Here is a 12,476-nt window from a genome sequence, read left to right as displayed (position 1 = left end):
TTGGCGGACAAATAAGATGCCTAATGAGTGGAGGAAGAGTACTTTGGTGCCGCTCTATAAGAATAAGGGTGATATACAAGATTGCACAAACTATCATGGTATAAAACTCATGACTCATACTATGAAACTTTGGGAGAGGGTGATTGAGTATAGGTTGAGAAAGGTTGCCATGATATCGAAGAATCAATTTGGTTTTATGCCTGGAAGATCAACTATGGAAGCTATACATCTTCTTAGACAACTTATTGAGAGATATAGAGGGGAACAAAGATTTGCATGTGGTTTTTATTGATTTGGAGAAGGCATACGATAAAGTACCTAGGGATGTTCTCTGGTGGACAATGATGAATAAAGGTATCTCTCTCAAGTACATTAATATAATTAAAGATATGTACGAAGGAGTAGTAACCAATGTCCGCACTTGTGGAGGGGTAACAAACAATTTTCCTATAACGGTTGGGTTACATCAAGGATCTACATTAAGCCCTTTCCTTTTTGCTACAGTGATAGATGAACTTACGAGATCAATTCAAGAGAATGTGTCATGGTGTATGTTGTTTGCTGATGAAATTGTTTTGATTGATGAGTCTAGAGTTGGGGTTAATGCTAAGTTAAAATTATGGAGACATACTTCAGAAGCAAGAGGTTTTACGTTGAGTAAGAGTAAGACAAAATATATGGAATGTCGGTTTAGTAAGCAACAAAGTAGTGAGGAGAGTGTAGTGAAGCTTGGTGAGCAAGAAATAGCGGTGGATGACTTTCAAATATTTGGGATCTATCATTCAAAAGAATGAAGAAATTGATGGAGATGTAAATCATAGGATTAAGGTTGGGTGGATGAAATGGAAAAGTGCAACTGGAATGTTGTGCGATCGTAGAATGCCATTGCGGTTGAATGGGAAGTTTTATAGGACGACAATTAGACCCGCTTTACTATATGGTACGGAATGTTGGGCTGCCAAGAGACATCATATTAAAAAAATGAGTGTAACTAAGATGCGTATGCTTCAATGGATGTGTGGAAAGACACTAAAAGATAAGATTCAGAACGAGGAAATACGTAAGAAGGTAGGCGTTGCATCCATTAAAAATAAGATGAGTGAGAATCGTTTACGATGGTTTGGGCATATTCGGCGAAAGCCTAATGATGCTTCGGTTAAAAGGATAGAGAAATGGGAAAATATATTAGCTAAAAGAGGTCGGGGTAGGCCTAAGAAGACTTAGATGGAGATGATAAAAAAAGATATGAATGCTTTGAACCTCACCGAGGACATGACATTGGATAGAAATGATTGGAGGAGAAGAATTTATGTGGAGGACCCAAAATGATTTTCTTTTTGGTGTATATCATCGACCCCAATTGTTTGGGATGAAGGCGTTGTTGTTGTGTTTGACGGAAATATCCTCCCGTAAATAGCTTTTCACATTCCCGCACCTGGATTGCATTAGAAGCTCATCACTAATTTGGACGTGGGTTTCATACTTGTGATGATATATGTTTTCTTTCTTGATGATGGTCATGTATTGTATCTAAGCCAAACCATTGGTCATGATGTATTGTATCTAAATTCTAATATTTTTTGTATATGAATGTGGTTTTAAATCATGTGGATTTGTAGTAACGAAATTGTGGCGAGAACAATATGTGTTTGTAAAAGCAAATCGCGATAGCACGTGACCTTCGTACGTCATTGTATAAATCGCGATGGTACGTGTCATTCACTTAGATAAAGCTCATTGTCTAAAAGACATACGTCATTGTATAAATTGCGATGGTATAACGATTTACACAGTGACATCTATGTCGGCCACATCTGGATAAAAATTGTGGTGCATGAGTATAGAGTGCGTATGTGCAAATCGTTTCAGCCATTTATCAAAATTTATGCAAAGCGATTCATTACTAGTAGATTGCTTTTACGTTTCATAATTCACCGTTTCATATGTTTATTAACTCAACCGTGTAAAACGCGATAGGAACAACGCGTAAAAGCAAATCAGTGGTATTTTTACTGTATACAACGCTAAACAATTGTTTGATTTTGATTTACGGAAGTTGGTCATTACAATGATTTGTTTAGTGACAACAGTTTAATCCATCCACTTTTGTTACAAAAATATTGTCATAGCATAATACAAATCGATATGAAAATTCTTGTTGATAGCTTATAAATCGATATACAGAATCAACATATAACTCAATATTTAGAATCACAACACTAACATAAAAATCAATATTAAGAATCAAAACAATAACTTAAATCGATATCAAGAATCAGTACAGAAATCACTATTAAGATTCAGAACAATATCTTAAATTGATTTGAAAATTTGTTTTGATATCTTAAAAATCGATATTTAGAATCAAAACAATATCTTAAATCGATATTAAGAATCAAAACATTTTCTTAAATCGATATGGCAAATCCTAAGATATTAAGGGTTTAGGATTTAGGTTAAGGGTTTAGGGTTAGAGTTTAGTAAGATATTAAGGGTTTAGGGTTTAGGGCTAGGGTTATGGTTTAGTAAGATATTAAGGGTTTAGGGTCTAGGGTTATGGTTTAGTAAGATATTAAGGGTTTAGGGTTAGGGTTTAGTAATATATTAAGGGTTTATGGTTTAGCATTACAGTTTAGTAAGATATTAAGGGTTTAGGGTTATATTAAGGGTTTATGGTTTAGCATTACAGTTTAGTAAGATATTAAGGGTTTAGGGTTATATTAAGGGTTTATGGTTTAACATTATGTTTAGTAAGATATTAAGGGTTTAGGGTTAGGGTTTAGTAAGATATTAAGGGTTTAGGGTTATATTAAGAGTTTATGGTTTAGCATTACAGTTTAGTAACATATTAAGGGTTTAGGGTTAGGGTTTAGGGTTGGGGTTTAAGGTTTAGGGTTTAGGGTTAGGGTTTAGCAAGATATTAAGGGTTTAGGGTTTAAGTTAAAAGTTTAGGGTTAGGGTTTAGTAAGATATTAAGGGTTTAGGGTTTTAGGGTTTAGGGTTTAAGGTTAGGGTTTAGGGTTTAGGTTTAGGTTTTAGGTTTTAGGGTTAGGGTTTAGGCATTAAGGGTTTTAGGGTTCCTGCTTTAAACGTACAAATCAGTGTTTCAAAAGTACAAATCAATGTAGAAATTTCACCCTTCATAAGTACATATAGTTGTAACGTTCATACTTCAACATTAAACATCGTCGTACGATTTAACAAACTTGCTTACAAATCTTGGTAATTTTATAAATCATAAATCTATACTGCATTCAATGTATAAATTGTTGCTGTTTTAAATATGTAAATCATAAATCGCTACAACGATTTGCTTTTGTTACGAAAATATGTGTCATTCATTTATGAAAGAAATATCGTTTCACATGTCACACGTTGACAAAAATTGATATGCCTTGTGAGACCTGGATTTCGGTTGTGATATTTGTGATTTAAGCAATGGCGTCTATATAAGCAATAATGATTTGCATTTGTATAGAAAATATTGGAATAGTATAATGCAAATTGCGGTTGTAGTAACATACTATCGATTTGCGAGATATTGTTTTGTTTGTTAATATCGATTTGTAAGCTATTATACTGAATTTCTGTATCAATTTGTAATATATTATATGATATGTATATTGATTTATAACATATTATGTGTTTGCTAGTGTTGATTTGTATGATATTTGTATTATGATATTGAAACATGTGTGTGCGACATTTACATTGTTGCACGATTGCAGTGGTGATATGCGTATTCAAATCGTTGTTCATTTAGCGATTAAAATTGAAATCACTTTGCAACGTCATAGATGTCATTAAATCACTGTCTCTTGAATCACTATTGTCAATACACATATACGATAAGTCATTTCTTTTATTGGCATGGTAAATAACAACTCGATGCATAGTATAGTGTGATGCAATTGACGATCATGACAGATAACATGAAGAATGATGTGCATATAAATTTAATTTTGCATGGTCGGTAGGAAGAAATTCTTTTGCCTTATAAGTGCACGTAGTTTTCATTCTCCTCATCCTTTCTGGATTAAAAACACCCTTCTTCAATTATATTTATCGTTATATACCAAATAAAATGTGTGATTTTTTATTATTATTGCAGAAATCTTTTCATAGACTCAAAGACTTTACAGTTCCATCACAATTAGAAAACTCGAAGAACCACAAGAAATCTTACATCCATCTTCCAAACCATAGCCAACCAATTTTATTAAAAAATAATAGTTACGAGTCAATAATAAAATATTAGAGTACATAAAATTTAAATGAAAAGAAAAGAGTCACGTTGTCCAAAACGTTTGTCAAACAGTCATATAGACTCTCATAGTTCTTCTCATAAGCAAGTCACCTCGCTGGGCATCTGAGGCTGCAAAAAATATAAAAGTAGTGGTGTGAGAAATCTAAAGAATTCTATATGCGAATTCCTATAATAAAACAAATAATTATAAAAAATATGAATAAGTTCATGCAATAATTTAGAGAAATATTACTAGAACAATTTTTATAACTTCATTTAAGCAGTAAAGATATTGAGCATGCAATATGATGCAATATCATAATATCAATTGTGCATCACAAGAAAATAAGTAAAATGCATAACAGAAAAATACATGATGTTAGTGCATATGCATGAATAAATTATTATTTTTGATAAGTTCTCTTATTATATGCATATCCCTATTAGGATACACACAACTTAGGTTCCTTTTTTTATTACCGTTGCTCGCGGATACACCAGACGGGTTAGAATTCCCGAAGTCAAGTAGGGTTTCCAAGATAACTTAGCACATAAATTGTATTTTATTACTGGGTTTCAAACTTTGCCATCGACTAAACTAACCTTCAGAACATTAAACCTCAACATCTAATATCGGGACACATGTGCCACTTTCTTGGTATATCAAATGAACAGTTGTGTCTAACACCACCCCTAAATAAAGTGATGGATTATTCCTAAAATTGTGGCAAGAAAAAATAACCTCAATATCGGGTTCAGGGGTGACAACAATACACACAGAGTTTTTGTATCATCATGGTTCCCCAAAACCGCAATTCTAATAGTCACATTTTAAAGACGGGATATCTCAGAATGTATATTACACCGTTCTCTTTCTTTTTTATTATTAATTGTCAATGCATTAATTTGTAATTCAACATGCAAGATCAATAATATCAGTTCACATATCCCTATGCGAGACTCTTCACAGAACCATAACCCCCAAAAAAACATAAAACAATACAATACAATGAAATAGTATCAATGCGACTTTTGCGATGCATTACAACAAGTAAAGAAGGAGTCAATCTAAGTTCAAGGCTCACCAAGCCTATGATGATCCATTTTGATTATCGGTGCATCATATACAAAAATCATAACAACATGCGATATATGCAGTGATGTTAACATGATTCCATATGCACATTCATATATACCAATTCAACCATGTGTATCAACAATAATAATCATATGCATGTGCTTGAGTTCACATCATCATGTTAAATGCATGCCTTCATTTAATTCACATGTTCATATCAAATGCATGCTTTCATTCATGAATCATCTTATATAAAAGATGTGCATACTTATGCAAGCAGATTCACGCAATGACACATCAACTTGATATATGCTCATTCTCGTGGAAACAAACATGCAATAGTGATGGGATTGAGCATGCTATACAAGTGTCAACATATGAACTACCATTGTTTTGCATACATAAGCAAAGTCCAGTGCAAATAACAAATCTGGAAATTTAATTACATAGTTGTACACATTTATTTTATATATGCACATGCACTGAAAACAAACTTGAAATAACATTTTGCGTAAGCATGTCTTAAGTCAAAGCATATGAACAATTACGATCTTAACATGTATCAAAATACATTTTGGAAATTAACATGCATTACTGAATGTTTTTTTTCTTTTGTAAAACCCACTTACCCAACTAAGCCCACTCGGCTGAGCCTATATGGCCTGGTAACCAGGCCTGTCAACCTTGTATAGATGTTGTCTAGGTCTGGTACTTGGATAGACCACACAAAAGTTTTTTTTTTAAATAACTTTATATATATATATATATTTGAAATACCCACCTGACTTGGTTGGACCCAAAGGTCCTGATAGTCATGGTAAACAGACCTGCCAACACCTTCTTAGGTGTTTCCCAAATCTGGCCAGACAACCAACAAAATAAAAAATTATATATTTTTTTTGAAAGGCCCGGCTGGGCTTAGCTCCAACCTAGTCGATTTCAGTCAGCTGGGTCTGACAACCTACACAGAGGCCTATACCAGGCTTGTGCATTCAGCCAACGACTGGCAGTCAGCCGAGCACCCTCGGTTGGCAGCCAGTCAACCAAAAAAAAGGATTTTTTTTTAAAGCAACATGATGCCCAGCCGAGCCCACTTAGTTGGGCTCTTTTGGTTCAGGTTAGGCTTGTCAAAAACAAGTCTGACGAGGCCTGAACGCACTAGGGCAGGTATGTCCACCTGTCAGCCAGATCGCAATGCCCATAAAAACCTAGCAGCCACAAATTTTTTTGAACAAAAACTCAGTAGCCACCCTGCACAGGCTATACTTGTGCAAGACTGTCGTGCCATGACAGGCCAGCCGAGCATGACGCTAGGAAAACTCCATAGTACAGAAATTTAAAGATGAACATGCATGCATATACATATTTAGAATTCTAAGCATGCATTAGTTTGGGCATAATCCTTGTAACACGTGTTATACATATTCAACCACAATTATGCATGTATCAACATACAACAACTCCAAAAACATTCAGATTCAACATTTTTTTTTATAATGAACTCATGCATAGGAATTAATCTACCATAAGTTTACATAGATCTAACAGCCCATGGCATGGACCATCCCTAAAAAACGATATCCATAAAAAATAAGCTCTACATAAACACTTTTATCACAAATAAAAATCATGTTTTAGCCTATACAAAAATTTATTCTTTTGAGAAGGTGAATAAAATAAAAAAATGAATCCATGGAAGATGATCCATAAACCTTCTTTCATATATTTTAGAGTAAACATATATATCTACTCTTTTTTCATAGATTTCCATCAAAATCATGCATAGAAAACCCATCTATATTCAATTTCTCACTTGATTCAAGAGAGGAAACTCATACCTTTACGTGAATCGAAGAGAACAAGAAAAATAATGGTAAAAAACATTGGATGGAGAAGACGACTCCTCCTTCTTCCTCTCTTTTCTCTCCCTCTCCCTTCTCTTCTCTCTCCATTTTCTTTTATTTTCCTTTCTCTTTTCTTTCTCCCCCCCCCCCCCCCCTCTTCAGCTTTTGCTAGATGGGTTGGAGAAGGAGAGTTTCCACTTTTGAGGACACTCTCACTCCCTTTTCAAAATTTGAAAACTCTCATCTTTTGACATTTTTTTTCAAAATTTCCAATTTTTTAAAAGTCTCTTCTCAAACCTTCTTTAGCCTTCTTAGGTATGTTTAAGGACTCTATTTAAAAGTCTAGATTTGATCCAAATTAATATGGATCTGGACTCTATCCAAGACCCATATTAATATAGATTTAGTCAAGTCCAAAATTTATTTAAATTTTTGGAGATGGGTTTGGATCTTGGATTCAGATCCTGATCCAAACCCATGCCTGACGAATTTATAACTTTAAATTCATTAGAAGCCTTTGAATTGAAGTTAATTAGTGTTAAGACCCAAGTTTATTTGGCAACTTTTGGAAGCTTCTGAATAATTATTGATTGTTTAATATCTAATATTTAATAATTAATTAATTTATTTTTATTTATTCTAAAATTTTATTTTGTGGTTGTCTAGGGATCCAAATCCGGATATGAACCGACAAACTGCTTCTTTTTTGAAAAAACATGATTTTTGGGCCAATCGAAGCTTGAATTCATAAAAGTAACATATTGTTGCGCTCGACATTCCGAGACACATCCAATGATATATCACATGAATATAAATTTCAATTTTTACCCAAAAAAAAACCCAAATTTTGCTCAAATTTTGCTTGAATTTAAAGGTTAAAAATAAAACTATTTCTCATGTTTCGATTGGCTCGTCTCGACCTTGTTGATGAGACCTGAGCCAAGCCCAAAACCAAAAGCATTGGTCTAATATCGAGATTCAAACGGTTTTTCTTCTATACTTAGCCAAATTTTCAACAAAATTATAAAATGACTAAGTGCAAAAATATGCGATATTACAATCATCGTATCTATTTTAAAGCCCAATGATTTTTATCATTATTTATAAGAATACAAGAATTATACTTTAAAAAAATACATTTACATAAAGGAGAGGGTGCAAACAATCTTATTTAGCATTTTTTTAAACTTCTCTATTTCATAGTCTAACATTATAGATATGCACATGGTGTGAGCATGATTATCGTCACTAATAGATTCAAATAATTAATGATAATATTTATCATCGTTAATAAATTATAATTAATCGATATATTGATAATGATAATTATCATCGTCAATAGGCTAATTATTTGTAATCTATTGACGATGATAATTGTCAGTGTTAATATGCTATTTATTTGAATCTATTAGAGATGATAATTATCATCATCAATATCTAGATTATTTAAATCTATTGACGATGATAATTTATCATCATTAATCAACATATTGACGATGATAATTAACATCGTCAATATATTACAAATAATCAACATATTAGCGATGATGATTATCATCACTAATATATTCAAATAGACAACGTATTGACGGCGATAATTACCACTGTCAATAGAGCACAAATAATCAACATTTAGACAATGATAATTATCGTCGTCAATAGATTATAAATAATCAATATATTGATGACGATAATTATTGTTGTTAATATATTAATATGAATAGCATATTGATGATGATAATTATCATCATCAATAGTTTATAGATATTACAAATAATCAGTATATTGACGATGATAATTATCGTCACTAATAGATTCAAATAATTAGCACCTAGATTTTCATAATTTTTTTTATTTTTTTCTACAATTTTACCATACAGATGCGATTTGGATGCATGGTTTTGTAGAAATAGACTCTTGGATCATCTGATTATGACGTATAAGATGAATCTTTTAAGGCTTGAAAATCAATGGCTCAGAATTTTTGTAAATATGTAAGCATTAAAAATCTCCTTACGAGATTTGATTACGACCATCCAATAGTTGATTCCATGCAAATGAACTATGCTGAATGTATATGTAGGGATAGATTTTCAAAAAGACCTATGGAAATCTTGTTTCATACCAGTTTACATATTCCAATTTTCCTTAATTTAGAGTAACTAAAATATGTAAACTGGTATGCACCAAGATTTTCATAGTTTTTTTTTTTAATTTTTTTTAATTTCATTGTATGGATACGATCTAGATGCATGGTTTTATAAAAACATACTCTTGGATCATTCAATTACGATGTATAAGAAGGTACTTTTAAGATTTGAAAATCAATGACTCAAAAAATTTGTAAATATGAAAGCATAAAAAATCTCCTTATGAGATCCGATTACAATGATCCAATAGACGATTCCAAGCAAATAGACCACGTCGAATGCATCTGCATAGTTAGATTTGCAAAAAAACTTATAAAAATCTCGATTCATATCAGTTTACAAATTTTGTTAGTTTACATATTTTAGTTTCCTTTTATTTAGGGTAACTAAAATATGTAAATTGGTATGCACCAAAATTTTCATATGTTTTTTTTATATTTTTTTCTAAACTTTCACCATATAGATGCGATCTAGATGCATGGTTTTATAGAAACAGACTCTTGGATCATAGCCAACAATTTTTATCATCGATATAAGTAACATAACTGACAATTTTTATTGTCGGCTATGTTAGTTTCAAAATAAGAAAGACAAAAATTGGACATAGCCGATGATAAAAATCGTCGGCTATATTTCTTATACCGACGATAATCTATCGTCAACTATGTTAGTTTCAAAATTGTAAAAAAATGGACATAGGCAGCAATAAAAATTGTTGCCTATTTTTCTTATAGTGATGATAATTTATCGTTAGTATAAGAAACATAGCCAACCATTTTTATTGTCGGCTATGTTAGTTTCCAAATAAAAAATAAAAAAGACAAAAAATTGACATAGTCAACGATAAAAATTGTCAGCTATAGTTCTTATACCGACAATAATTTATTGTTGGTTATGTTAGTTTCAAAATTAAAAATAATGGACATAGCCAACAATTTTTATCGTCGACTATGTTAATTTTAAGACAAAAAAAACAAAACTGACATAGCCGACGATAAAAGTTGTCAGCTATAGTTCATATACCAACGATAATTTATCGTTGGTTATCTTAATTTCAAAATTTAAAAAATAGACATACCGATGATAAAAAACACCGGCTATATTTGTTATATTGATGATAAATTATTGTCAGCTATGTTAGTTTAAAACTAGTGATAAATATTGTCGGCTATATGATTTTATGCCAATGATAATTATTGTTGGCTAATGATTGAAATTGATAATAATTATCATCGTCAGATTATTGATGACAATTAATTATCACTGTAATCATAAAAGATATTTGGTGATGATTAATTATTATCATAGTTATAAAATCGATGATAATATCGTTGGCAATATGTCTTTTCGACCATCTTCCTTGTCTTCCTATTCATATTGCTGACAGGATAAGAGTGAGTAAAAAATATCATCGATAATAGATATTTTTACTATGACATTACATATTGTCGGGGTTAAATTATTATTGATGACGATAATTTATCGTCGCTATTTTTTTGGTCGGTAATGGACTATTTTCTTGTAGTGATTATGAGCGATTCATTTTAAACCATTCTGATGTTGTTCATCCGAAGCATGAATGACATTGAAAAAAATAGTGGGGTCTATACTGGATTTACTATATATTATCTAACAAGATTGGTAGAAAGACTCAAAGTGGCTCACAACGAGGACAGAGAAAAAGACAACTTGCTAAAGACCCTTTACCTGATTGTGTATTTTTCTGTAAGTTATAAAAGTGATATTTATATTGTTTTACTACTGATTAATAACAAGTAACTGGTAAACCTTCTCTATTCATAACAAATGGTTGCAATTGAAGGGCAACGAGGTGCGACAGCTAACTACTTGGAGAGCAATGACTCACCGTTTCATTTTCTTGATGCTGACAAGGTATGTTTTTACACAACTTTGCATACTTACAAATAAATTTCTACATGCACAATTTGGTTACACTAGATTTTTGTTGCAACTCTTAATTCTTTTCAATTCGGGCAACAAATACTAGGTTCTTCAAAAAATTGATATGAAAGAAAAAAAGTTCAGGTATAATTTCACGCCGAACACATATTTAGCAGATAAAAACATCAAACAAATAGTACAATAACATAATTTACTCAATAATGTACTCACTTTTTTGTGTATATTTGTTATCTCTTGTTTTGTGTATGTTTGTTGTCTCCTTTTTGCGCATATGAGTTTAAGGTTCATTTTTTAGCGCAATTTGGATTTCACTATTACAAAAATTGGATGACGCAGAGGATGAAGGATATTCCTCAACAAGAGAATGGGTAATATACTTTGTATTTGTTTGCTAGCTTATTTCGTATATGTACTTGCTTTCACTTAATATTTGCTCATTTTACAAGTATGAGTATGGTATATTTTTCATATAATATATGCAATACTTGGGCAGAAACTAGATATTGAACTTCATAAAGGTATATGTTTATATGTCAGTTGTTCACTAGTTTGAGATGTTCATTGTGGTTAGTTATTTGTTAATAAATAGTTATTTTCAATAAAATGACACAGATATAAGGAATTGTATGATGATGTTCTATAAGCACACGAAAGGAAAGAGCTTCCAAAGGTGTGAAAGACAATGAAAAGGCAGAGACATAGTGAGAGAGGTGCCATAAGAGTATGTCCAGTTGTGGACCATTATGCACCTTTATAATAGGTCAAGTTAAACTTACATTTGTAATTGGTTGAATTAATTAAGTTAAACTTTAACTATAACTTTGTAATGAAGCCCATGTATTGAATGTAACTTTGTAATTGTTAAACTTCATGCTATTTGATTTCATGTAAACCAACTGTATTTAGTTCTATATTAATCATATTAACTTTTCTATACATGGTGAAACGGTTTTGCAAAACTATTTAATTTTTGCTGATTAGTAAGATTTTTTTGCAAATATACTTCATGAGATTTCAGAACATATATACGAATAAGTATGATATACACAAATGTGTTGGAAATAGTTGTCGAAATTAGTTGCCATAAGAGAAGCAGGTTAGGGACCACTGATTGGGGAGAAAAGACAAAAAAAAAACTTAGATTATGTGAAAATAAGTAGGTTGGGAACCACAGTGGGTTTATATAGAATTCGAGAAATTCATAAAAATTAAGAAATATCATGTATTTTTCATTG

The sequence above is a fragment of the Nuphar pumila genome, chromosome 2 (assembly GCF_984573655.1).
Source record: "Nuphar pumila chromosome 2, dmNupPumi1.hap1.1, whole genome shotgun sequence".
Taxonomy (NCBI): Eukaryota; Viridiplantae; Streptophyta; class Magnoliopsida; order Nymphaeales; family Nymphaeaceae; genus Nuphar; species Nuphar pumila.
The sequence above is the reverse complement of the archived record's forward strand: the minus strand, read 5'-3'. Positions refer to the sequence as shown.